Source organism: Ceratotherium simum, chromosome 6 (genome assembly GCF_057802395.1).
Source record: "Ceratotherium simum simum isolate JZ-2026a chromosome 6, ASM5780239v1, whole genome shotgun sequence".
Lineage (NCBI taxonomy): Eukaryota > Metazoa > Chordata > Mammalia > Perissodactyla > Rhinocerotidae > Ceratotherium > Ceratotherium simum.
This window is the reverse complement of record NC_141905.1, coordinates 13,341,823-13,351,909: the sequence shown is the minus strand read 5'-3', so window position 1 is coordinate 13,351,909 and position 10,087 is coordinate 13,341,823. Positions and strand designations below refer to the sequence as shown.

Here is a 10,087-nt window from a genome sequence, read left to right as displayed (position 1 = left end):
AGAATAAACTCGTGGGTACCTATAGTGAATTGCATTGATTGATTTTCAAATATTGACATACTGATTTCTAGGAAAAATTCTACTTAGTGACAATTTAGCATTCTTTGAGAATACTTCTAGGTTTGATTTGCTAATATTTCTTAAGAATGTTTGTATTTATTCATGAGAGATATTGGTCTGTAGTTTTCATTCCTCATGATATCTTTGTCTGGTTTGGGTATTGGTATAATGCTAGCCTTATAAAATGAGATAGGAAATTTCTCTGTGGCTCAAATTTCTGTTTGAATTGTATAGAATTGGTATTATTTCTTCCTTAATATTGGTGAGAACTTTCCAGTGAAGTCATCTAAATCTGACCCTGGAATTCTCTTTGTGTGTGTGTGTATATATATATATATATATATTAAATGTATGTTTTGCTCCAGGTAACTTATTTCTTCAAAACTGATCTTCATGATCTTTGTTAGTTTAGGTATTTTAAGAAATTTGACCATTTAACTTAAGTTGTCCAATTTATTCGCATAAAGTTTTGCATAATATTCTTTATCATACTTGTGTATAGGATCTGTTGTGAGGTTTCCCTTTTCTTTCCTTGCTCTTTATGTAGTAATTTTTGTCTTTTCTATTTTTTCCTATCAGTCTGGCCAAAACTTTATCAATTCTATTGATATTTTCAAGAAACTAGTTTTTGGTTTTATTGATTTATCTGTTCTTGATTTCCTTGACTTTTTTTGGAAGATACATTAGCATTTTATTCGTTTTCCTCCAGTTCTTTCTCTAGATTGATTTTGTTTTAGTGTTTACATAATCATAACTACTTTAAATTGGATTTTTGGAAGCTGGTGATAGATGATAAACTCAGGAGAGAATTTTTCCCAGAGGAACTGCTTGTGTGCTTCTGTGTTTATTCTCATGATTAGGAAAAACATTCATAATTAAATAATTTGCTATTATGATTTATCCAGATGTTATTGTGAAAAGAGGCAGTGACTTCTCCATGTTCTCAGAAGTTCCTTAAAGATTTCCTTTGCTTTAACTCTTGAATAAAATTACTTATTCTTTAAGCAATTTTTAAAGAAGATTTAAAGAATACAAATTTGAGATATTTCCTGAGCCTTTTATATCTGGGAATGTCATTTTGCATCTCAGACTTTACCAGTCAAAATTTTTTTCATTGTCTTTTGGCTTTTGATGCTGATGAACAATTGTATTCTGTGATCACATTAATTTTTTACACTTTATATGTAAGCCTGTTGTTTCTACCTGAATGATGTTCTGAAAAATGTCATCAATAGTCCAAAAAAGGGGTAAATACCCTATAGTCAAATATTTTGGGGAAATGTTGAGTTACACATGCAAAGCTAAATATGTTTTGTGATTGTAGGTCTTCTAATGTGCACAGTAAACCTTTAAAGTTTATGTGGCATTTCCCAAACATACTTAGCAATAGAGCCTTTTTGAGTTCATGGAACCATGAATATGGGCTCTTTGCTACTACTATGTTCTAGCATCTCCCTGCAATAGCACTTACCTGTAGCCTGTTAAAAGGATCCTGTAGAAAACATTTGTTCTGAACCATGGAAGTTACTACCCTTGACACCAGGTAAGAGTGATATCTGGCACCATAGCCCACAAGGTGGCTGAATCGCAGCTGTCAGGCACTATTTGGAATGTATGGTAAGCCATAAAGTTTATCCTTTGTTTCTTTGAGAATGTCTGTGGTTGGCAACATCAGGGGATGCTTCTCGTGGTAGATTGAATCCAGAGTGGCATAAAAGACCTGAAATTGCATATCAGCTGAGCGCAAAACTTTTTAAATTCACAAGATGAGACACCGTATTTTTTGGCAGTGGCTGCCCAGTTTGATGATGTGTGGCAAACTGGTTAACCACTTGATAATCATTTGCAAAATACTCCATCAGTCTAGAAGGAACCTCAGCAAAATCATGGGACATCTGGTCCCATTGACATGTTGCTAATGAGTACATCCTAGCATAGAATGCATGGTATGTCTTAATTCATGGAAAAGATTTTTTCCATCATTCCAGGAGTTAATGAAGTTGGTGAGTTTCTTGAGGAATGAGTAAGATTCAGCTTAAGAACTAGGACTGGGACTTGAGAGGCTCTATCTTCCTTTAATCTGCCTTCACAGATTATAAAACAGCAATCCTGACGTGGTTTATCTGTTTGCTAAAAAAAAAACACAGTATATGTACCCCAACAATCCTTTGGATTCATGAATCATAGCTAGTTTTTTAACATCTTTATACTACACGTCTTTTTTTTCAGGAAGCTCTGCAGATAGTGAAATTCTTAACAGTTTGTTAAACAAAACATTCAGACACTGCATTCATGCTCCAAGGGAGAAAAATGGACAATATAAACTGGGCAATATACCTCTCTGCATGAAACATACCACAGTAGTATGAGCATCCCAAAGTATTAGTTCAGAATTTTCAGGATTTAGTTTCATTTTTGTCCCTTATATCATCTAAAAATCTTTTATAGTTCTTTCAGAAAGCTTGTCAGATAGTTTCTCAAGAGATTGCATGACAGTCTCTGGATTTTTAGCTATTGTTCTTTGGAGAGCCCAGTGAGAAAATGTAAAATATCCCACTAACTTTGCCATAAGATCTCTGCTGCTGAGCAATTTTTCTAAACATTTCAACCGGCCAGCATTGGGGTAATGAGAAATTTTCTAAGCAGCTTCTTGCACAAGGCATCTGCTTTTTCCGCATGTAGACCATCAATTATTACATGGCCTCCATCAAGTGTAAAGTTATAGACAAATGTGTTCTGATAAGACATGCTTATCAATCTTGGGAAAATTTTTCCCATAAGAAATGTACTACTCAAATACAAGATTTTAACACTAAGGTCCATTGTTATTTTATGCTTTTCTTTCTCTAGAAGGATTCTATTGATTTCAAAGTCAAACACAAACAATTCAGCCACTTGCCTGGTTTCTGAATCAAAGGAATCCACAAGTTTTTAAATCAGCTAACAGTTTTTCCAAACGTTGATATAATTCCACATTCATATTCAACTTGTCTCCCATGGTGCCAATATACCTACAAGGTTCTTCTGCTTTGGGTGAGCAATCTTCACGAAACCAACCACTCTGCACAAGGTATCTGAGAGCACATCCAAGAGCAGCACAATGTGGGGCCCAGGTGGTATAGGAAAAGCAAGCAATTCTTTCTCTAGGCTTTTTCTTGTGCACTTTGAAATCCTTCTGGGGCACTGACCTCAGGAACTCCAAAAGGACCCCGGCCTTTGCTGAACAGGTCCAGGCAGTGGCCCTAGTGCATGACATTGAAGGCAGCACCCACCAGGGACTAGCTGGTGCTGACTCCTCCAGCTGGGATCTTGACTCCAAGGGTGCCAAGTTTTGGGGAGCTCAGCATCACATAGGGGAGCAGATTCTTTCAGAGCTGCAAGACCCCCAGGCTCAATACCACAGCTCCAGTCCTGATTTCCTTGACTTTTCCTCTCTTTTATTATTTTATTTTCATGCTAGTTTTGGGTTTAATTTGCTGTAGTTTTTGTATCTTCTTAAGGTGCAAGTTAGGATCATTCAGTTGAGATCTTTCCTCTAATATATTCTAATATAAGCATCACTTTTCTTTTTTTTATGAGGAAGATCAACCCTGAGCTAACATCTATTGCAAATCTTCCTCGTTTTGCTGAGGAAGATTAGCCCGGAGCTAACATCTGTGCCCATCTTCCTCTATTTTGTATACGGGATGGCGCCACATCATGGTTTGATGAGTGGTGCATAGATCTGCGCCCAGGATTAGAACCTGCGAACACCAGGCTGCCGAAGTGGAGGGCACAAACTTAGCCACTACGCTATGGGGCAGGCCCTAAGCATGGCTTCTTTAAATTTCCATCCAAGCACTTCTGTAGCTGCACTCCACGAAGTTTTACATGCTCATTTTTCCTTTTTCATTTACTTCAAAATATTTTCTAGTTTCTCTAGGCTTCTCTTCTCTGATCCATTGGTTATTGTGAAGTATGCTGTTTAATTTCCAAAGGTGTTGGCATTTTCCAAATATCTATTATTGATTCTATTGTGGTCAGAAAACACACTTTGTTTGATTTTAAACATTTTAAAGTTCTTGAGGTTCTTGTTCTGATCCAGAATATGATCTATTTTGATGAATTTTCTAGGTGCAAATTAAAAGAATATGTATTGTGGATCTTTGAAAATATCAATACAATTGTCAAACTTCTAGCAATACTGACAAAGAAATAAGGAGGGAAGACACAAATTACCAATATCAAGAATGAAACAGGATATAACCACAGACCCTACAAACACCCAAAGGATAATAAGACAATACTATGAACAACCTTACACACATAAATTTAACAATTTACGTAAAATAGACCAATTCCTTAAAAAGCACAAACTACCACAACTCACTCAATATGAAACAGATAATTTGCACAGCCCCATAACTATTCAGAAAAATAAATTCATAATTTAAAAACTCCCCAAAAAGTAATCTTCAGGCCCAGCTAGTTTCACTGGACTACTATCACACCATTAAAGAAGAATTAACACCAATTCTACACGGTCTCTTCCAGAAGATGGAAAAGGAGGGAACACTTTCCAATTCATTTTATAAAGCTAATATTACATTGATTCCAAAGCCAGATAAAGACAGTACGAAAAATGAAAAAGAAAAGTATCCTTTGTGATATAGATACAAAATCCTTGAAAAAGTATTATCAAATAGAATGTGGAAATAGATAGAAAGAATTATAATTCTTGACCAAAGTGGGATTTATTTCAGGGAAGCCATGCTAGTTCAATATTTGAAAATCAATCAACCCAATCCACCATATCAACAGGCTAAATAAGAAAAAGCACATGATCATATCAACTGGTGGAGAAAAAGGATTTGGCAAAATTTAATACTCATTCATGATAAAAACTCCCAGATGAAAAGCAATAGACAGGATCTTCTTCAATTAGAAAAAGAGAATCTACATAAAATCTATAGTTAACATTTTACTTAACGATGAAAGTTGGAGTACTTTCCCTTTAGGATCTAGCACAAGGTAAGAAGGTCTGCTCTAGCACTCATTCAACATAACGTGGGAAGCTCTAGCCAGTGCAATAAGGCAAAGAAAGGGAAAGAAAAGGCATACATATCAGAAAGGAAGAAACAAAATTATCCCTGTCAGCAGATGGCATGATTACTTATGTATGAAAGCCTAAGGAATGTACATAAAAAAAAAAATACCTTCCTAAAACTAACAATGAGCCAGGAAGATCACAGAATACAAAGTAAACATACAAAACTCAATTGCATTTCTGTATTCCAGCAATGAACACACATATACCAAAATTAAATGGTAATACTGTGGTGGTTAATTTTATGTGTCAACTTGACTGGTCTAAGGAATGCCCAGATGGTTGGTAAAACAATATTTCTGGGTATGTTTATGAAAGTGTTTCTAGAAGAGATTAGCATTTGAATCAATAAACTGAGTAAAGAAGATTCACCCTCACCAAAGTGGGTGGGCATCTTCCTATCCAATGGGGGCCTGAATAGAACAAAAAGGCAGAGGAAGGGTGAATTCTCTCTCTCTCTTCTTGAGCTGAAACATCCGTCTTCTCCTGTCCTCAGACATCAGAGTTCCTGCTTCTCCAGCCTTTGGACTCAGACTGAGTTACACCACCGGCTTTCCTGGTTCTCAATCTTGCAGGGGACATATGTCAGATGCTGGACTACTCAGCCTCCATAACCTCATGAGCCCATTCCTATAACAAATCTCCTCAAATATATCTATATCTATATATTTGCTATTGATTGTGCTTCTCTGGAGAACCATGCCAAATACAAATACCATTTAAAATCACTCAAAAAGAAAAAACAAGGAAATACTTAAGTGTAAACTTAACAAACCATGTACAAGACCTGTATGGTGAAATCTATAAAATGCTGATGAAAGAAATCAAAGGAGATCTAAATAAATGGAGAGACATACTGTGTTCATCGTTGGGTGGTTCTACACAAGATGTCAATTATTTGCATATTAACATAAAGTTTTAATGCAATTCCTAAAAAAATCCCAGAAAGCCTTTTGGTAGAGATAGACAAGCTTATTTAAAAACTTATATGGAAAGGCAAAGGAACTAGAATAATGAAAACAACTGTGAAAAAATAAGAAGACGGATAGAAATGTCTACCTGATTCAAGATTTATTATGGAGCTATGGTAATTAAGATTTTGTGATATTGGTAGAAAGATAGACACATAGATCAATACCAGAATTGAGAGCCCAGAAATAGACCCACACAAATATGCCCAACTGATTTTTGACAAAAGTGCAAAAGCAATTCAGTGGAGGAAAGATAGCCTTTCAACAAATGGTACTGGACCAGTTGCAGATCCATAGGCAAAACATTGAACCTCAATCTTATTTCACAACTTACATAAAAATGAACTCAAGCTGTATCACAAACTTAAAGGTGAAACTACGAAACTTTTAGGTACAAAATAGGAGAAAATCTTCAGAATCTAGGAAGAGACAAAGCATTCTTAGACTTGAAACCAAAATAGGATGCATTAATGAAAAATTGATGAATTGTCTATCATCAAAATTAAAAATGTTTGCTCTGTGAAAGACCCTGCGAAGAGAATATAAAGAAAATCTACAATCAGAATATATTTGCAAACTACATATCTACCACATATCTGACAAAGGGCTAGTATCTAGAATAAAACATTTTTGAAAAGCTCTCAAAACTCAACAGTTTAAAAAAAAAACTCCAATTAGAAAATGGGCAAAAGCAGTGAACAGACATTTCACCATAGAGGATATACAAATGACAAATAAGCACACAAAAGGCCATTAGGAAATGAAAATTAAAACCACAGGGAGATATCACTACATGCCCATCAGAATGGCTAAAATAAACACCACCACCACCAAATACTGGCAAAGATGCAGAGAAACTGGATCACTCATATGTTACTTGTGAGAATATAAAATGATAAGACCACTCTGGAAAACAGTTTGGCAGTCCCTTAAACAAACAAGACCTGTACGTATTACAAAAGCCAGCAAATGCACTCTGGGCATTTATCCCAGAATAGCGAAACCTTAGGTCCACATAAAAATCTCTGCACAATTGTATAGCATCTTTATTTGTAATAGGCAAAAACTGGAAACAACCTAGATGCCTTTCAATGGGTTAATGGTTAAATGAACTATGGTACATCCATACTATGAAATATTACTCAGCAACAAAAAAAAAAAACGAAGGCACTATTAATGCATACAACAACCTGGATGACTCTCCAGAGAATTATGCTGAGTGAAAAAAAGCCAATATTGTATGGTAACATCCTAGCAATGACAAAATTTTAGAAATGGAGATTAGTGGTTACTAGGGGATAAGAAATGGAGACAGAGGAGAGGTGGGCTGTAACTATATATAAAAGGGAATGATATTAATAATGAGGTACCTGTGTGGTGAATGCAATGTTTTGTGTCTTGACTGTATGAATGCAATATGCTGGTAGTAATCTCTTACTCCGGGTGGACAAGATGTTACCATTGGGTAATACTGGGTAAAGAGTACATGAGATCACTCTACATTATATCATACAACTGTATGTGAATCTACACTTATCTAAAAAAATTTTTTGAAAGTTTAATTTAAAAATTATTAATGTGCAGGAAACATGCTCTCCCAAACTGATAATGTCAGTATACATTAAAAGAAATTTTATGGAGGACAGTTTGAAGTTGTATAGCAAGAGTATTTTAACAGTCTTCCTACCCTTTTACTCAAGCATCTGTTTCTAGGAATTTGACACAGATATAATCACATTATGGTGTTTAAAGTTTCCATTATTAAAAAAAATAATAAATGAGCTAATGAGGTTTTTGTGCACAAATTCATCAGTCGCTGATCACAGCAACAACAACAAAAAGGAAACTCCCTGAATGCCCAAATAGAAAGAGCTAGCAAAATAAATTATGTTGCTTACATAGAATAAGTACATCTATATATTTGCATAGTGTAAAAAACAATTATGTGGGTAAAGACTATATATGCTATATAATTTTAATTTTGTATTAACAATAGGTAAGTGTGTACTTTTTAATAACTTACCTAAAAGTATTGACAATGATAGTTTGCTTGACCAAACTTTAGTCATGCTCCTGAACCTTCTCTTAGGCCCATCTGTGCACTTCCTTGTAAATCTAGTTTTAGCAAGAATCCTGTGAAGTCAATTTAACCAGAACTGCCTACCGTCAATATCTGATCACCCTTGATATCTGATCTGGTTCCTTATCCTCCACCATCCCCCAGGGGATGTCTGATCACCCTGGCCTGTCTTCAGCCAAGAATCCTGTTAGGTCAATTCAGCCAGAATCCCTTTTACCTCTGATGTTTCCACTTAGTAATTTTCCATTCACTGACCGCATCGTGCTCCTTGGCTATAAATTCCCAAGTGCCCATGCTGTATTCAGAGTTGAGCCCACCCTCCCTCCCTGACTCTACAATCCATTGCAGTGGTGCCTGTACCTATCACAATGGTCCTGAATATTGTCTGCCTTACCATCTTTAACAAGCATCATTGAATATTTATTTATTTAACAGAATTTATATCAAAATAAAAGTAGTAGTTATTTCTAAGAAAGGAACTAAGGGTTTTAAAATGCTTTTCCTTATATATGTCTTATGTTTTCCTAATTTTCTACAAGTGTATATTAATTTCATAATCAGAAAAGAGGTCCTCTAAATTGAAATAAAGAACACTCTAAGGTAAAAAAAAAAAGATTGATTCTGCCCTTTTTGAATAGATTAGGTCAAATTGAGTCTTGATGGCTAGTGTTGTTCTGGTCTTCTATAACCTGGCTAATCTTTTCTCCACTTGTTCAATCAATTGCTGAGAGAAGAGTGTTGAGATCCCCAACTATAGTTTGGACTTTTTGTTTTATTTCTCATTCCAGTTCAATCAGGTTTTGCTTCATGAATCTTGAAGCTATGTTGTTAGATGCATACTTACACAGGATTGTCATGTCTTCCTGATGAATTGACTCCTAGCTCTGAAGTCTCCTTTATCTGAAATTAATATAGCCACTCCAGCTTTCTTTTGTTAAGTGTTTGTCTGTTTCTTTACCTCTAATTTATCTGTGTTTTTATATTTAACGTGAGTTTCTTATAGACAGCATCCAATTTGGTCTTACTTTTTAATTCAGTCTAATAATTTCTGCTTTTTAAGTGGAGTATTTAGATCACTTAGGTTTAGAGTAGTGATGGATATGATGGGGTATAAACATCTTGGTATTTTCTATTTCTCCCATGTGTTCTTTGTTTGATTTTTCTTCTTTACTTCCCCTCTTTTGGACTATTTTGACTATTTCTTTTATTTCATTTTATCTCCACTACTCGCTCATGAGTTAAATCTATTTTTGCATATTGCCTACCTTTTCCTCCAGAACCTTGAAGATATTACTCATAGTTATTTTATAGGCCTTCTTAGATAGTTTCCATCTATCTGGGCCATATCTGGATTTCCATCAGGTGACTATTTCTTCTTTTATCAATCAGTTATTTTTACCACTTCTTTATGTGTCTCATAGTTTTTTAACGACTTCTGGTCATTAGCAACCAAGATAGTTTTCCTGCCCTGAAGTGAGCATACCCCTTCCTGTCTCAGTACAATATTAGGGTGGGTTTAATGAATCTTATAAGTAGCTGAGCTGGATTTGGGTTTAGTTGATGCTGTAGTCATATTCAGTGACTTCAGATTTCACCAATGTAGTATTGCCTCAAACTCCAAACCCTTCAATGACTTCCAACCACTCAGGATAAAATTCAAAACTTGCCATGATCCAGAGGTCTCAGATCTCTCTGTCTTCTACCTTCCTCAACTTTTAACCTTCCCTCTTTAAGTTTTGTAATCAGCATAAGCTCTTCGATGTTTGAAGAACCTGTTTCTGCTTTTCTTCTCTAGTTCTGTTCACAATTGGCAAATATGTATTCATTTCTTGCTCACTGTATTTTTTTTTTACTCCCTTACTGAATGATAATTTCCACATGGTCTGACAT

At 35.3% G+C, this 10,087-nt stretch overlaps 1 pseudogene; it reads right to left on the bottom strand.

Moving 5' to 3' along the window:
- Positions 1-1,463: 1,463 nt before the first annotated feature.
- LOC101400970 (mitochondrial intermediate peptidase pseudogene) lies at positions 1,464-3,413 on the bottom strand (annotated as a pseudogene).
- Positions 3,414-10,087: the final 6,674 nt, after the last annotated feature.